The following is a 17034-nucleotide window of genomic DNA, read 5'->3' as shown; positions in this document are numbered from 1 at the left end:
TTACTCAGAATTTCGCCATAATAACGAACTATGTTAACCCTTGGTATGCGACCGTAGTATTAATTAGAACAAAGAATTAGTTAACTTTATTTTCAAAAATAAGTAAATTGCCTCTCTTTGTCTTTAAAGGCATTTCAAGGAGAAAAATAAGAGTCATATCATTTCTTGCAAATAATTAGAAGTCAAGACTATTAACACTAAAACTGATCCTGTTCTTTTGATATTCGGTGAGTTAAGCTGCTTATCACGATGAACTGAATACTTTATAGACCTGGTGTATTTGTTAACCTTTTCGTTTATAGTTAATTTAGCGTTTAACTAGGGGAATATTTAAAACTCGATTAACATGTGTTCAACTAAGCGTATATAGTGTACATGCAGCTGCACAAATACATACATTTATATTTGTATAACTCATTCCGTACTCGTGCTCGAATGCACGTTCATCAATTCTGAAATGATCACGTCTATTCATGAGAAGTTAACCGCACGTCGGCGACGACAAGACGCGGTCGTCACGAGAAGACGACGACCGAGATGCGCGTTCGCGGTTTTCACCCCCTTCATCGCCACCATTCTTCCACGTCGTCCTCGAGGAGGACGCGTCGTGCGCGATTACATCGCATTCAAGCGAGTGAGCGAGAAAGAGAGGACAGAAAGATAAAGAGAGGGAAAGAAGAAGGCAGCCAGATACGAAGCTAATAGAGAGGGAGAGGAGAAAGAAAAAGAGAAAAACGTTAGAAGGTCCTCTCGACGTGCCCCCTCATTTTTCGAGCGATTTGAAGGGACCGTTGCCTACCCATCTACCTGCTCCCTCAGCCGACTGAAACTACAAAACACACTTCTCCTCCCTCCACAGTTCGGCCTTCCATCTCTCCACCGCACTGTCTCTACTCTTCTCTTCCTCGTCTTCTTCTTGCTACGATCATCCAGGCGATGCAACTCACCTCGACTGGGATCCTCTCGACCCTCTTCACGGGACGTGATCATGATCGGGCTTTAGAGCCGTAATAGATTTAACAGTTTCCTCCGGGGGATCGGTTTAAGGTCGCCGAGGGGGACAAGACACGGGGCTCGAGCGAGGGGGCGAGATTTGCCGAAATTGAATGGGTTTCTTTGCCCCGTTCATTTCTGCCGAGTAACTTCTTCTGGGACTTCTCCGCTCGCGGTCCTGTCGTTTGATTGAAAAGCAAGCGAGTCCCATGGTCCCTCCGGGCGATTTCGCTATTTCCGTGACTTGCGTATACGAGAGATCGTCGCATCGGGGAAGTTCGTCGCGCGAGAAGTGGCCCGGCGCGTTCGTTAATTCGCCAACATCGAGAGATCAAGATCGAGATCGGGTCCGAGCAGGGAGTCGACGTTCTTTCGTTCTCATCGCTCACGCGTAATTTTGCGAATCAGATGATAATTTCTTACGTTAATCATCATGTGGATAATAAAGTCAACGGGTTATTTTTATTTTATTGAATTGTGTAATAAGTAATTTCGGATTTCCTATTAGAAAATCATTTCTGTTGTAAAATGATCCTCTCTATTGAGATCCGAAATAACATATTATACAATTCGGTGTTAATTTTGATGCGACGTGAATAATATTATTATTAACGATAATATAACAACTAATTTATAATAAAACATAATTTTGTTAAAAAATATATTTTTATTCGAAATACACAATTTAATATTAATTTTTTGTGTGACGTTAATAATCATTGTTGATGATAATAACAAGCAATTTAGGAAAATAATTGCAAAATAATAATGGAAACAAATTTCTGTTGGAAAATCAATTTCTGCATTAGAACTTCCAAAATAACTCATTACATAAGTCAATACACAAGTCAATATTAGCGTTTGTATGACGTTAAAAATACCATCGTTAACGATAATATAACAATTAGTTTATAATAGAAAATAATTTTAGTTAGAAAATAAATTTCTATTGAATTCGAAATAACTTATAAAAAATTCTGTATTAATTTTTATGTGACGTTAATAATATCATCGTTAACGATAATAACGGCTAATTTACAGTCGGAAATAATTGGAAAATAATATCAGAAAAAAATTTCTGTCGGAAAACAAATTTCTCTATTGGGATATAAAGTAACTTATTACACAGCTCTAGATTAGTGCTTGCGTGACGTTCAAAATACCATCGTTAAGGATAATAACGACTGATTTCTAATGAGCAAAAAATTCCCAAGATAGACTGCGCGATGTGATCATAAAAGATCTTTATAAATTTCCGTATAACGTGCAGGTGTGACAATCTCAAGATTAGAAGCAATCTCTCGGGACGAAGAATCTCGTGCCCCGAGCGACAATTCTTATTCTGCGAAGATAAACGTAGCAATAGGGATCTTTTTAATTTCGCCGAATTAATAAAGTCGAACTGAGATAGTTCACGGCGTTTCTCCTCGAATTAAAGTGTGTCAGAGAGAGAGAGAGAGAGAGAAAGAGAGAGAAACAGGGAGAAAAGATACCCGGCGAATGTGTGGCCAACGGGCTCCAAGAATCACCGCGTAGTAATTCCTGAATCGCTGATTGGTAATCTGCTACGATGGGACTAATTAAGGCACTCGCTCGTGCGCGCGTCCCACCGAAATGGGGCGCCCAAATTGTTTTCTACGCCGCATCGGTCGTCACGACTAGATAGCCTTGGGGATCGTTCCGACTCGTAAGGACGAGTTAGATAGGGTTGGCAGGGGGGGGNGGGGGGGGGGGGGGAGAAAGAGAGAAGAGTCAGACGATATTTCGCGAACTAATGAGCCGGCAGATTTTAACATAATCATCCTTATGATTTATAATAGGAGATCGTCCCTTCGCGAACCGCGCGTTCCCCTCGGCGGCGGCGCATCGTCGCGTCGCATCTGTGTCTTCGTTGAATCCAACGGTCGGTCGCACGACTGACTCTCTTCGAGATGTTTCGGAAAAAAAAATTTGATACTACACAGGGGAGACAAAAGAGGGCCGGCGTCGTACAATTTTCAGGTACTTCCTTCTCCGGCGCGAGGAAGGCGCCCGGCCATCTGTTGCGCGCGCGCGAGAAATCGGAAAACGCTTTCCGAGATCCTCGACATATGGCACGCGGGGGCAGACGGATTTATCTTCACGGAAAAAATATACTTCGACCTCTTTCCGAGGAGGAGGAAGAGCAAACGGAGGGTAGGTGGATGAGTATCTCCGCCGCCTATTTTACGGCCAGGATGAGCTTCAAACGCGAGGCAAGGGCGAACAAGAAGATCACATGCCGTAAACGAATATCCGTGAAACTTTTTTACAGCCAAGGTGATTTTTATCACATTCTAATAGACAGCGTGCAACCCTAATCGACGATTAACTAGCCGTCCGAGTTACCAACGTGAAAAACAAAATACCGCTTGCGTATTACCAAAAAAGAGAATGCAAATTTTCTTCCCTCTTCATCGATTTAAAATCGATTAAAAATTTGTTTTAATTTAATATTCTCGATTGAAGTACCAGTCTTAATAGAATTCAGAACATATTTTGTATAAATTTGATACTTATTAAAAACTTATACGTTTGCGGATATATAAATTCATGAAATATTTAAAACAAGTAACGTTTACTTCAACGTACGTAATATATATTTTTTCGTGTAGACGAAGTTCATGTATCATCCGACAGGGTTTAATACTTTACAGCCGGAAAATATGAATATACAGGTATATTATACCCATCAATTTTGGTGCTTTCCCTCCATCGGTTATATTTCACTAACACAAAATTATTAATTTTTTTATGTTCGTCGAGCGAGACAAATCACACAGCTACAAATGTGGCAATTTCTATTCGTCGATTATCTATCAGTTTAATCTTACAATTTAGTAAAAATCATCTTTAAACTTTCCGACCTCGTCGACTATATGTCTCACTGTAAGTTCAAACATTTGCCTCATGTTAACGTTGTTTAACCTACTTGTTTTTGCTGCATCGTAACAACATGTACATGTTTGCCTTAGAAAAAGCTGGGACTAAAAGAATTAATACGAACAGTAAGTATACAGCATAATGAACATACGCGTAATTCTTTTGAAATCAAATCGCATGATGAAACAGCCCAAGAAAAACGCAACATTCCGCAAGCATGTGATCGATAGTGCTACGTCGGTAACAAATGACTGCACGATGTTGCAATAATATGCATAATGAAGTGCGTAATATCGTTAAATACGAATTTACATATCACTTATCCGAGCGCGAAAGGATACATTGAGCAACGCAAAATTCGCCTTGAGGTTTAATAAATCATTCCTTATATATTTTTGGTTACTGATAAGGACATTTTGCACCTAGATTCGTATTTAGCAGCCAAAGATCTACAGGAAATCACCTACAAAATTTAATAAATTAAGGACACAAAAATAGATTCTTTGTTGCTCAATAATATTAATTATGGAGGCAATTGACGCTTTATTCCTACGCGATCGCAATTTTATGCAATCCTGCCATAAGTGACGATTGGTGAACGGATCGTTCGTGGATTCGCGCGTAATTTACGATTTTCCTCGCTCTTCACCCCGCGCCGCGTGTTTTGAAATATGCAAATCATGTTAAACGGAGCAAGGAGGCTCGCTGCGCACGAGGTGCCTCCGTTCGAGAGGGAGGAGAGGGATGCTGAGAATTCTTTCGAGAGGCACATTCTAAGAGCGATCTCGCAGGAGAAGGCGAGGGAAGTGGTCGTTGCTGCCGTCGCCGTTGCTGCTGCTTAGAGTTCCAAGTGGCTCTTTTCTTCTTTTTTTTTTAAAGTAACGATCCGACAAAAGTGTACACGACAACGCACTTACTTACAACACGATCTCCGTCACGGTATTTTAAGCCCTTCGGCCCTCCCGCCCTACTCCACAGAGCGCCGCGCATGACTGGCGGCGATCCTAATGCCGGGAGTTTTTAATATGTCAATAAAAAGCGCCGCATTAAATCCCGAGTGCCACCGATATATCATAGCCGACACGTTGAGATAGAACACAGAGTAGCTGCCGCGTTAAAGGGATTCCGATAGACACACCGCCGGCGTGTGCGTCATAAATAATGCCGGTTACAAACGTTAGCGCAGCACTCAATCTCGGATTTCATATTTGACAATTCGTAATTTAACCCTTTGCACTCGAGGACTCCGGAGCGGAGCCATTTAAAATTTGCCTTCAAACTCTTCAAACTCAAATGCAAATAGCAAGAGCGGAATATCCTATACACAATAGTTTTTACGATTTGTCTTTGTCCTTATGTTATGAACTGAAAGTTATTTGCATTGTCTCCATAGCGGAGCCCTCGAGTTTGAAGACAAATTTTAAATGGCTCCGCTCCGGAGCCCTCGAGTGCAAAGGGTTAATAAAATATTCGGTTTCTCGTATCAATATATTTTTTTACGTTATGAAATAAATTTTATACTTGATATTTCATATTTATTTTCTTCTTTTTTTCTCTTTATCTAATTTTATACCTGTAATTTGTATCGATCGTCTTCACTGATACGATGGCGATCTGACATTTGATATTTCGTCTTTATTCATTGTTTACGTTACGACATAAATTTTATGTTTGATATTCCGTATTTATTATTTCTGTTTTTCTTTTTATCTAATTTTATGCCTGGTAATTCGTGTGACACAACTCGGTAATTTTCATCGGGACCATCGCGAGTTCCGGGAGGAATAGGATAGCAAGCAGGAGAGATCGTACGTGCACGCGCGCGCACCTTCCTTCTTTAGGCTGTATTGAAATTCAAATTAAAAACAGCGAATCATAAAATTATCTCCGAAAAACGAAAAGCCGGCGAGCCGAGCAATTTTCGAGCAATTTCGTGGTGGGCCAGAATCTCCCCTTTCCCGACCCGTACATCCCTCTTCCACTCCGTCCCTCTTCTCGGCCTACCTCCTTCCCTCTCGGTTCCATCCTTCAGAAATTCTGCTAGAAAATAATGACCTGCGCCGTCGGCGACCATATGGTCGCGCGGGACGTTCCCCGCCGAAGAAGCGAAGTGCTCGACTGCACGAGCCGAAAATTCGAGCGCACTTTAACGTATCCCAGATACACCGCCGGGTACTTTTGACTCTCTTCCGAATGATGGATCGATTCCGGCGCGTTTCTGGATCGTTGGCAGGGATACCAGAGAGAAGCGTGACAGAGGCGGGTGCGTCGTCTGCGTTTCCCTGGAACCGTCGACCGAACGCGACCGATTTATGGTGTCTTTATAAAAATAGCCTGTCAAACGAGAAGCCACGCTTAACACTTCGGCCATAAACATTTTTTGAAATCTTCCCACCGATTCCGATCAGAATGTCCGAATTTGTTCCAAAATAAATTATCGCACGATGGCAATTGAAAAATTGTATTCTTATCACAAATATAAGTTCCATGTCTAAACCCGAAACAGAAACACTGCGGAAATTTGCAGTTTTTTTTTATTTAATTTTTAAAGTCGATATATTTTTAAGAAATTTAACAGTAAGTTTCATTTTTTTATCAACTATCCGATTTGATAGAATGAAAAATGAAAGTTACGTCCAATGCAAATGAATTCTTTGATTATTGTACATTAACTAATGATAGGAAAATATACAAATTTCAAATTTTTCTAGGTTCGTGGATTTGTATGACTTGTGCTTATATTGAAGTTTATTAATTCCGAGCTCTGTAAAAGCCAACACTTTATTAATCGACATCATATTAATTCCATTCTTAGTGTTTAACTTAATTTTCGATTCGATGTATTAATTGTATCGAAAAGGGTCCGAATGGAATCGAAGCATTTGGATCTCTTATGCGTATTTAACAATAAATGCTCCTTTTTACACTTATTAGTTATTATTAATGATATTAGAAGATTTGTGCTTCTCTACTTGGTCCAATTCTCTTTTTTGAGATTGTATATTAAAGAGTTTTAAACAATTTTAGCGAAATATTAATTTCTTTGATGAAAAGTTGTAAAAAATGTACTTTCTATAAAATTTACTTAAAATAGTATATTAAATAGTCATTTTTGCATGACCTTCCATTTAATAAATTTTACAGAATAAATTTTAGAATCAGAAGAATTCTTTAGGAGAATATAATGGAGAGCAAAAATGGGATCTGTATGGCTTCTCCACTTAGAATCGCGTCTTTAAAATATCACACTTTTGATCTGAATCTAGATTTCCCATCCAGAACCTATAATTCTTTTCGGAGAAGAAATCGGATTAGGCCCCAACAGATCTTGGAAAATCTACTATTCGTGTCGTTATGTAATATGTTATAAGCTGCATTTTCTCCCTCCGTTTTGTCCGTAATTGTTTACAAATGGGCGACTGACTCGGTACAGCGCCGCGTTCGTCTCCCACCCGGTGCAATTTAATTCCGCTTATAATTCACGAGGTAATTTTGTCATAATACGATTTCAACGATATAATTTCGCGGGTTAACGACGGTGAATTTAAATTTCTGCCGTCCTGAAAAGGATTACTAAAATTCAGCCTGCATCCATCTTAACCGAATTTAATTTCCGTCCCTCCCGCGTCCCTCTACCGCCGGACACGGCGTTCTATCCTTTTTTTCATTTCTCTCCTCCTCTCCTCTATAAAATATGCTAAACGCCCGCGGAGCCATGGCGCTCCCACAGAGCTCGTTCGACACTGTTATTTACGAATTATGAACGTTGTAAGCGACGGAGCATAATGATCGCGCGATGAGGCTCCGGCCAATTTCGGCGCTTCGAGCATGTTTCGGCTTAATGCGGCCCCTGCTAGGCCCGACGTGTGCCCTACGAACCGTTCCTAGGATCGAGCCCGATTACCCGCTCGTGACGTGTTACTTTTCGATTCGAGGCGAGCGATTATGCGAGGAAATTGTCGGAAAAGATGAGGCCCGTCGGAAAATATCGTCAAAGAAAGTCCTTTTCTTCAAAGAAAAAAGCGAGACTAAAAAACCTTTGTGAATTATAAAAAGAAATTCCTCTCAATTTCAAGAAATAGAAAAATAATGCTGTAGAATTGATTTAATTCTTACCTGGAGAATGTTTTTGAATAAATTTGATAAAATGAAATATAAATTTAATAAATCTAGAATATAAATTTAATAATAATAAAAATTTTTAATAAAATAAGAGTTTTTCATGAAGTTTCCTTAGATGAAAATAAAATAAATCGTACAACATTATTTTTCTAAAGAATGTAAGTAGAAAATCTCTACAAATTTATTTTCATAAATCAACCTCATATTTGGATTTAACTGCGCCAATTTACGGACAAATTTTTGGAAAGGCATGTCTCCAAAAACATATTTCGAAATTAACTTCACATAGCGGCTCTTTCGCATATAAAACTTTGCAAAACGACCCGACTGGTCGCGCGGAAACCGTCCATCCGTTGTGCACCCCGACTTTTACGCGGATTTTTTGCGACCGCGGTCGTCCGCGTCGCGACGATTCGCGCGGGGTATTTGCGTAAACCGGTCGAACTAGCTTATTACACAGCGCGCGCTCCTGTATTCCACATAGCAGCGGCACCAGGTTGCATCTATGTGCACCGTGCACGAACGCACAAAGCCTCGGCATGCAAATATCCCCCCGAATTGGCCGAATTCACAAAAGAACAATGGTGTGTTTCGTGTTCGTTCTTCGCGCGCCGTTAATTTGCCGCACGCCTCTCGCGTGATTGCGCCCGGCGATGCTGTTTGTTCGCTCGCGCGCGCAACAAAAGGCGCTCACAAAAGGTAACACGTTCGATATTCGCACGCACGTGCATACGAGCGCGATTCGCAGTTATGCATTTCGTGCGCACTTCAATGGCGGGATTCATCGTCATTTTCGGCGACGGTGAAAAGAAAAATCGTGTCTGCCGCGCGGCGCCGCCTAATCGCCGCTTGAAAGCTAAATTCTACGCTATGGGCGGTGAAAAGCCAGGAAAACCGCGCGAAACACCGACGAATTTCCGTCCGAGAGAAAAGGAGAGATCATTTGTCCCTATTCAGTCAGAAAATGCACACGGAATGCTTTGAATGAAAAAAAAAAAGGAGGAAAGGGTTTTTTTGAACGACGACAGAAAAAACAAACGTGAAGAAACTCCGATGACAGAGGTGGCGTCCGGTGATTTCAGATAACAGTATATATTTTTAGTAAATATTAACACTCTCGGTGTATCATATTATAAGGTAGTTGAAAATAGAATAAGTTTATGCGACAGTGACAAAAAATAATGTCTGATGATATTATGACGAAGATAACCTGACGATTCTAAATTAATTTCTAGCAAATATTAACCCTCTTGATATATACACAAGATGAACCAATAACTATCACCACTTTAAATATTATCAAAATGTGAAAGTAGAAGAAAAAATTATCTAACAAAAATTGCATCGATATCACGCATAGTAAAAAAGCTTTGTGTTAAAATCGGTTCACTGAAATTTTATGTTACTTTAATACAGGTAATGCGTTAAAAAATGCACAAATATCATGTTAAATTAACACATTAAATTAACTCATGTTAAAATAACACAAAATTTCAGTGGACCGTTTTCAACACAAAATTTTTTACTATACAATACGAATATCTTTTGTAAATGCGAACTATTTTCATCTACATCTGGTTGTCATCTACATCGTTAATAAAATATTTTTACTTTCGACAATATTCAAGGTGACAATAGTTATTGCCTCATTCTGTACATTACACTGATAGTTGAAAAATAAAATGAGTCTTATTCTATTAAAGAAAGGAGTAATCTTTCTTTTTGTATTTTATAAGAATTCTGGGAATGAATAAGAGTCATGCAATATCGATTTGTGCAAATAAGCTCAAGAGGGAAATTAAAGAACTCAAATTACATTTCCAATAGAATAGAGAGTCCTTATGATATACTAAGGATTAATATAAAATGTCCATTATTAATTTACGCCGTTATTAATCCATTTCAAGGAATTCTGTTTCAAGCGAAATCTCAGCCGAGAAGCTTCGATATGTTCGTTTCTTTTTACTCCTGCAAACCCCTTGGGGGATTTAAAGGGAAACGCACGACGCCTGTTCGCTCGCTCGTTCGCTCGCAACCCGTGATTGTCAATCGAATTTCGCGAAGGAGACGCCCGCGGTAATTTCCTGGCAGTGTCAAAAACGATTCCGCGAAGAGCGAACGAGACCGTAGAAACTGCGACGATCGCGTCTTCGACCGCAGTCCTACGGGCTCGCGGCGATGAGGGAGAAAAAGGGAATTGGCCGCAGTAAATTAGGTAATAATAACCGCCGCGCCGCATTACTGGTCAGGAAAAGGCCGAAAACTGGCAGACGATGGCGTAAACAAACCCGGACGGAGTGGCCAGGCGTAAATCTTTCTTCGCGAGAAGGGGCTGTGCGGCCTTTTAGCTTACGATCTCACCCTGAAATTACCACCAGAAACCGTCGAATCCGCGTCCAGTCCACAACTACAATATAGGTTATACGGGCGATTTTGTCTACGGGAAAAAATGTTTTGTCAAAGTACTTCTATTTTGCATCATGTCTGAAAGAAAAGAACAGAAGGGAAACGTCCGGAAAAAAGAACTGTGACAAAACTACTTTACAACGGGACGCTGTAAAAATCTCCGTGTCCGTGAAAAAAGCATGCTGCTCTTGTCATAAAACTCTTGAATAAAAAATGGTAATACAACAGTTAATTCCGGGAAAGGCGCCGGGTCGCCGGGTCGGCTAAATTTTTTAAGAGCGAGACGGACGGCATTGTGTCTGGCGTTTTACAATTGTACATAATTCTTGAGGCAAATCCCAAAGTTGACAAAATTCCGTGAAAATAGAAATCGTGATGAGACGTCGGGGGCTTGCAAAAACTCGTACAGTTTATGTTACTGATTCCATTGATTCAAAGAACGAATCGTTTTTCAAACATAAAATCAGATGGTTGCTTGAAAAGTGACAGAAAATGATAGATATTTTGCTCGAATACAACATATACCAATTTGTTAATATAATATAATTTAATTTAATAATAACTTAATAATAAACGATAATTTAATAATAAAAAATATGACTACAAATTCAAATAACTTTTGCAAGACGTTAATACTAATTTATATAATTTGTTTATATGATTTATTTATATAATTCTACTATTTATATTTACTTATTACACTTGTTCATTCGTTTATATTTTTTATATGCATTAATTTTTTTATATGCATTAATTTTTTATTTATGCAGATATCATCAAATTAAATATTTCTTTATATTGTTCTTTTATATATAGATTAATTCATGTAGAATTTATTCTTACAACCAAAATGTACTTTTCTATCAAAATATTATTATTATTATTACTTTAAAATCGTTTATCTAGTTTAAATTGTAGAAACGATTATTCCCGGAGAGACTGTATTGTGCTTTCAAGAACCACGGGGACGAGAAGCACGATTGATCGAACTGATTCAAACTCAATCCCACAGAGAATCGGCCGCGCGTTTGCTCGACGTCGACGTCGGGACGAACGCCGGAGTCGGTCAGGAGGGTGAAAAGTCGAATAAGACCGCCGGTCGCGGTAATATGCCGTAATGCAACGTGCGATTACAATGCAGAACGCGTCGCGCGGAGAAATGGGTGCCGCGTGAAAGGCGGACTCCGCGACAAAGTCGTAAATTCCGTCCACGCTTTTGACCCGGGATGACCCGTCGCTGGTAGCCTCCCATAAATTTGCCTCTTTGAGAATTTGTCAGAGCAGGGACACATAGGCGAGAGCCGGAGGGGAGCCGCCACCACCTCAATAGCCTCCGGGATCCACGCGGGGATCCCGCCGGGCATCACCTGTCCGCCCGGCCGAGGAATCGTTTAGGGAAGAAGAGGAATGTGTCCGTCGCGCTTCTTATTCCGCTTCGCGGCGTGCGAGGGGAAAATACGAAGACGAGGACGACGACGTTCGCGAGCGAACGAGCGCGACAAGACGACAATGAAAATTTGTCGTTGCCGCATTTGACGCGAAAACTGCCTTTCACGAAGCATGCGCCTCCCGGCCTCGAACGAAACGACGCGGCCAAGCCGGAGAAGCCGGAATTTTCCGCTTTGTTAGTTCGCGTTAGGCGACCGAGCGATCCCTACGGCGGATCTTCACGATATGGAGACACATTTTTGCCCCGGGATCGTTTCCAGATCGATTCTGATGCGTCGCNGGGGGGGGGGGGGGGGGGGGGGGGGGGGGGGGGGGAACCCACGAGCCGGTTCAGTCGAATCGAGACTCCTTCGAACAAGATTTTCGAATTCTTAGAGACTTGTGGAATCTTTTCTATTATAAATATTCAGTTGTTGTACGGTAAGTTTTATAGTTTTAAAATTTCAAAAAAACTACATCTTTCTCTATTTCTTCCGCGGATTATTTTGTTCCCTTATTTTCTTCACGGGAAAAAGTAAATTTGGTAAATTTTAGTTGAACACACGTGAATTTCTCTAAACGGATTTTTGTACTCCTGAGACGGAAATCGAGGAAATTCACGGTAAAGTGGGGAAAAAATGATTTTTTCGAAACTTTTAAACTATGGCAGGTTTGTAGATTTTTACGAAAAATTAAAAAACGCCCGAGTCGAGATTTTGATGCTATTAATACTTCGATAATACTTTGACGCTCTTAAAGATAATTTGCACCTACTTAGATGGTCTATTCTTCTTCTTCTAGTCCTGTGCCTGTAATCAGGCGTAAGGAGACTATGATAGATGGTCTCTAGACTAGTAAAAGTCAAAGTCCATTTTAACGATAATGATACTTATTAATTTCTTTCCTGAATCTCTAATTTTACAAATTTTATTGTAATGTTACGTTTAACAACTTATTTTGACGCTAAAACAGCGAAAATGGAAATGTAAAACAGCATCAAAATCATATATTGTTAAAATTGAAATTGAACATTTTTTCGATTTTAATTCCTACTGTGTTGTAGAATTAAAAATTTAACATAAGACCAAAATTTCAACTCTAAATTATACCTTCATTTTTATTTATTGTGTTTTATTTATTTATAATTTTATTAAATAATATATTGACAAGTTTTTCCAAAAGCAGGCTTTAACAATTGAAAATATGAAGTTATGCTGAACTATAAAAGTATCAATTTTCAATTTTTATAAAAACGAACCAATCGAATAATTCAATATTATACTAATATGATCATTATTCTTCGAATGCAATAATGTTCGTCGCAAAATCTTATTTATAAATTAAATTTACGAACAACGAAAATTACTTACAAATTGCTTATCGTTTACGTTATTATGTGCCGTGTAGCGAAAGTAATTGGATCATGAATAAATCGGGAAATGTGTGTCACGTGATATAATATTGCAGCTGCGCCCTCGGCAGCAGCCCCGATGCAGCTCTCGTCAACACGGAAAAATATACTAAAGCGTCTGCGCATGGAGCAACACGCCACGATAAATGCCGAGTCGAGCAAATATTTTCCTAGGACGCGTAATCCCGCGTCCGAACTTTCGCACGGACGGACGCGCAGTGATCTGAGTTTGGTGATCCGTCGAGTAAACTCCCTTATCCGTGTATTTTTCGCGCCCTTTCAAGCGTTCACCACGAGAGGGGTTGAAACGAAATTACTATTTGTCAAAGTCCGGAGTTAGCTGTGAGTAACTTTTCGACGGTACGCACTGATAAAAACAATTTTCCCCCTTTTATAAAAGAAAGGGCATACTCAAATTTTTCCAGGTTTATCATGCAATTATCACATTTAAAGGATAACCATTATATTAGTATCATATTTTCGTGAATAATATTTATAACAAAAATTAGAGGGTAAAATATTGTAATAGAATAATCTGTTTTATATATTTTGTTTTGTTTATTATTATCCATTATATATCGAGTGGACACTTCTCTTTCGGTTTAATTAAACGAGTAAATAAATATTATATAACATATGACAGAAATATCTCATATTAATATACAAGAATAATTGTATATAAGTAACAATTATTGTTTCACGAACTGAAGGAGACTGAAAGAGACCGCTTTCTTTCGGCGGTCAGATTTGACAAAAGACGACACAAATGCGCTGTCACGAGCGACGAGAATGCAGCAACGCCAGAACAAACGCAACACACGTAGCAGAAATAAATAAAAAAAAAGAATACAGTCACGGTACGAATACGAAGTGCAGATAGAATCTAAATCTCGATGCGACGCGGCGGCAGCGGCGAACGAGAGGGCTCTTGTTTCCGGCGTCCTGGAAAACGGGGGGCAATCTCACGGAAAATCGGAACCGACGTAATCCCTATCGTGTCCTGAAGGATTACGATAAGCAACGTGCTTACGAGACGCTGCACTCGACGCATCGTGAATACCACGACGACGACGAGGATTGCGCGCGAGATGCAGTGACGCGATAGTCGTGTCCGAGTGGACGACACGCTGCACAGAAAGAAAAATGCGATGTCGCAGGACTGTAAACGGCCACCGCAGGATTACCGGATCCTACGAAAACATCTCGCACCTCCAGCGTTGAGAAAAATCCCTGCCTCTCCCCCTCCTCAGTTTCTCGCCCCCCCGTCGGGCGGAGAGGCGGCTCGAAAATTCCCAAGTCTGTGAACGCGTGAACACCGCCAGACAAAACGACGTCGCACGTCCGACAAAGCAGCGCGTGTGCTTTCGAGAAACCATAAGACGTCTTTCGAGAAACCATAAGAATCTTTTCAAATTTTGACAGCATATTAGTCGAAACACGATATATATACATGTAAAATTAGGAGAAGATTGACCATCTCGAAGCTGAGATTGAAGTCAATGTTAGCATTATTTAAGTGCATCACGAATCAGGTACGAAAACGATTTCCGATTATCATGTTTACAATTCCAGCAATTAAATTACTTTTACAGTTTTAATGAAAAAATGGGTGGATGATGAAAGGGACTTGTTAGAGAACTGTTTACTAAACAAATTACAAGACCATTGACCACACTTAGTTTTTTTTCAGGAATTAATATGTTAAATACACATAATTTCTAATAACAATTGAAACATATTACAACTAAACTATAAAGATTTGGCAATCTAATACGCGCTGTATTTCCTCTTTTGCTTCCTGGTTAAACGTCTTTATGCACCAATAACATATTTAATACAATAACGAGAATTGTCTCTACGTTATCGACGCGCATCAAGTTCGACATCAATTTTGATATTCCCTTGATCGAGAACAAAAGAGAATGTGGCAGGGGCAGCAGGCCTCTGCGAAATAGACATTTGACTCGATGCAATTTTGTGTATTCCTCACGTGCCTTTTTTTTCCATTCGACATACTTTATTACTTTTCTAATCTCGCTGGTGCTCCGTCGAAGTCCCAACAACGCGCTAGCGACTGGAGCATCCCTTTTAACGAGAAAACCGGCGATGCTCGCGGTCGATTTCCCTCGGGAATTTCCCCGCCGCGTTACTTCTCACGGAGCACGAACGTCGTGCAAACGTGATACCTTCTGAAATCACGCGCGACGCGTGCCGGATAAGTTGATCGCGCGCGCGCGCGCGCGCACGAAACCTCCCGCGAGTGTTGCTCCGCAAACAGGATAATAAATATTTGTGCACGGCCGAGGATGGACGCGATCCCGCTTGTGGGAACGCGTCCCCGTTCAACGCGTCTTTTAATAACGTCCTTATGCATAATGCATCTCGGTAAGTAACAACCGCTCCCCCGCTGCGGAATGAATACGAGTCACGCACTAAAGTCTCGATACGCCGCGAAAGTCGCAATGTGGAGTTATTTAAGCTTGACGTAAGCGACCCCAAGCGATAGTAAAGTTGGAAATATACTGTGTCTTGCGATATACAGAGCGCCCCGCCCTTATTATTTGGCGATAACAGACTTTTTCGGCAATTCGAGAGCGACCTTTTTTGCCAGAGAAAATGCCGAGCACGGCAAAAATCATTTTGTACTTGTATTAAGATCGGTCCTTGTTAAAATTTTTTCGCGTTAAATTTTTGATATATTCGTGTGTTAATTTAACATATTATGTATTTATGTTATCTCAATATTTTGCGTTCAGTTGATATTCAATCATTTGTAAATGTTGAAATAACATATTTTATACTTTAGTGTTGATTAATTATATTGTGAATTTTTAACTTTAATTTTGTGTTAATCTTGAATGTAATATTTGTATTATTTTTCAATATATTCATCTCATATTAACACAAAAATTTGTGTGGACCATTCGGAACTTATGAAATGTGTTAAATTTAACACCAAATTTTTTATTGTGAGAATGATAATTATTTATTTGCAATTGTCTGATCTTTAACATCGTTTATCTTTGCAACTGAGTTTCAATTAAAATTTCGTTAAACCACTTTCCGCCTGAAAGAAGCTGAAGAACGTAATCCTGGTGTTCAACGTAATCTAACGAAAAACTTTTTTCTCAATCGCTCGTGACCCGAAAAAATCAATATTATTTAAATTCGAAATTATTCGAATTTGAGAATTATTGTGTCTGCGGCGCCTCGAATTTTCGTTAAAGAAAATTCTATCACAAAATGGCCGTAGAATCGGTCATTAAAACAAAAAGCGTCATTACACATTTTCGATAATGTCACAAGTAGATGTAAAGAATGCGAAGAGAAATCCCACACATACGCCCATAAAGCATCATACGATTAACGATTCATTTATCATCGTTATGACAGTGGCCGTCGGACGTCTCCAATTACATCACAATCTCCGAAACGAGGAGGAAAATCAAGGGCCCGCGATATTGTGTGCGAGGAGACTCATAATCCTCTTTAAGTTATTAATCTCCCGGGGAATTTTTCGAAACTCTAATGTGTCGCCGGTGGCAGAGCATGCGATAAGTCGGACCGTTATGGATTAGGCGGCGAAATAATATTTCCATCCGCGCGTCCGAGCGGAGCCGGCGAGCCGACAAGCCGGCTCCGCGCGGTCCAGGTGTGAGGAAAGCGTCGTGGCACAATAAAACGTCACTCGCTATTGAGAGGAAGAAGAACGGATCCTTTGCGGGATGCGTGAGCGCCACCCCTAAACGCTGCCTAGATGAATAGGCCGCTAT

This window comes from Dinoponera quadriceps, unplaced genomic scaffold, assembly GCF_001313825.1.
Source record: "Dinoponera quadriceps isolate SergipeBrazil2010 unplaced genomic scaffold, ASM131382v1 scaffold278, whole genome shotgun sequence".
Lineage (NCBI taxonomy): Eukaryota > Metazoa > Arthropoda > Insecta > Hymenoptera > Formicidae > Dinoponera > Dinoponera quadriceps.
Note: the sequence above shows the minus strand (reverse complement) of the source record.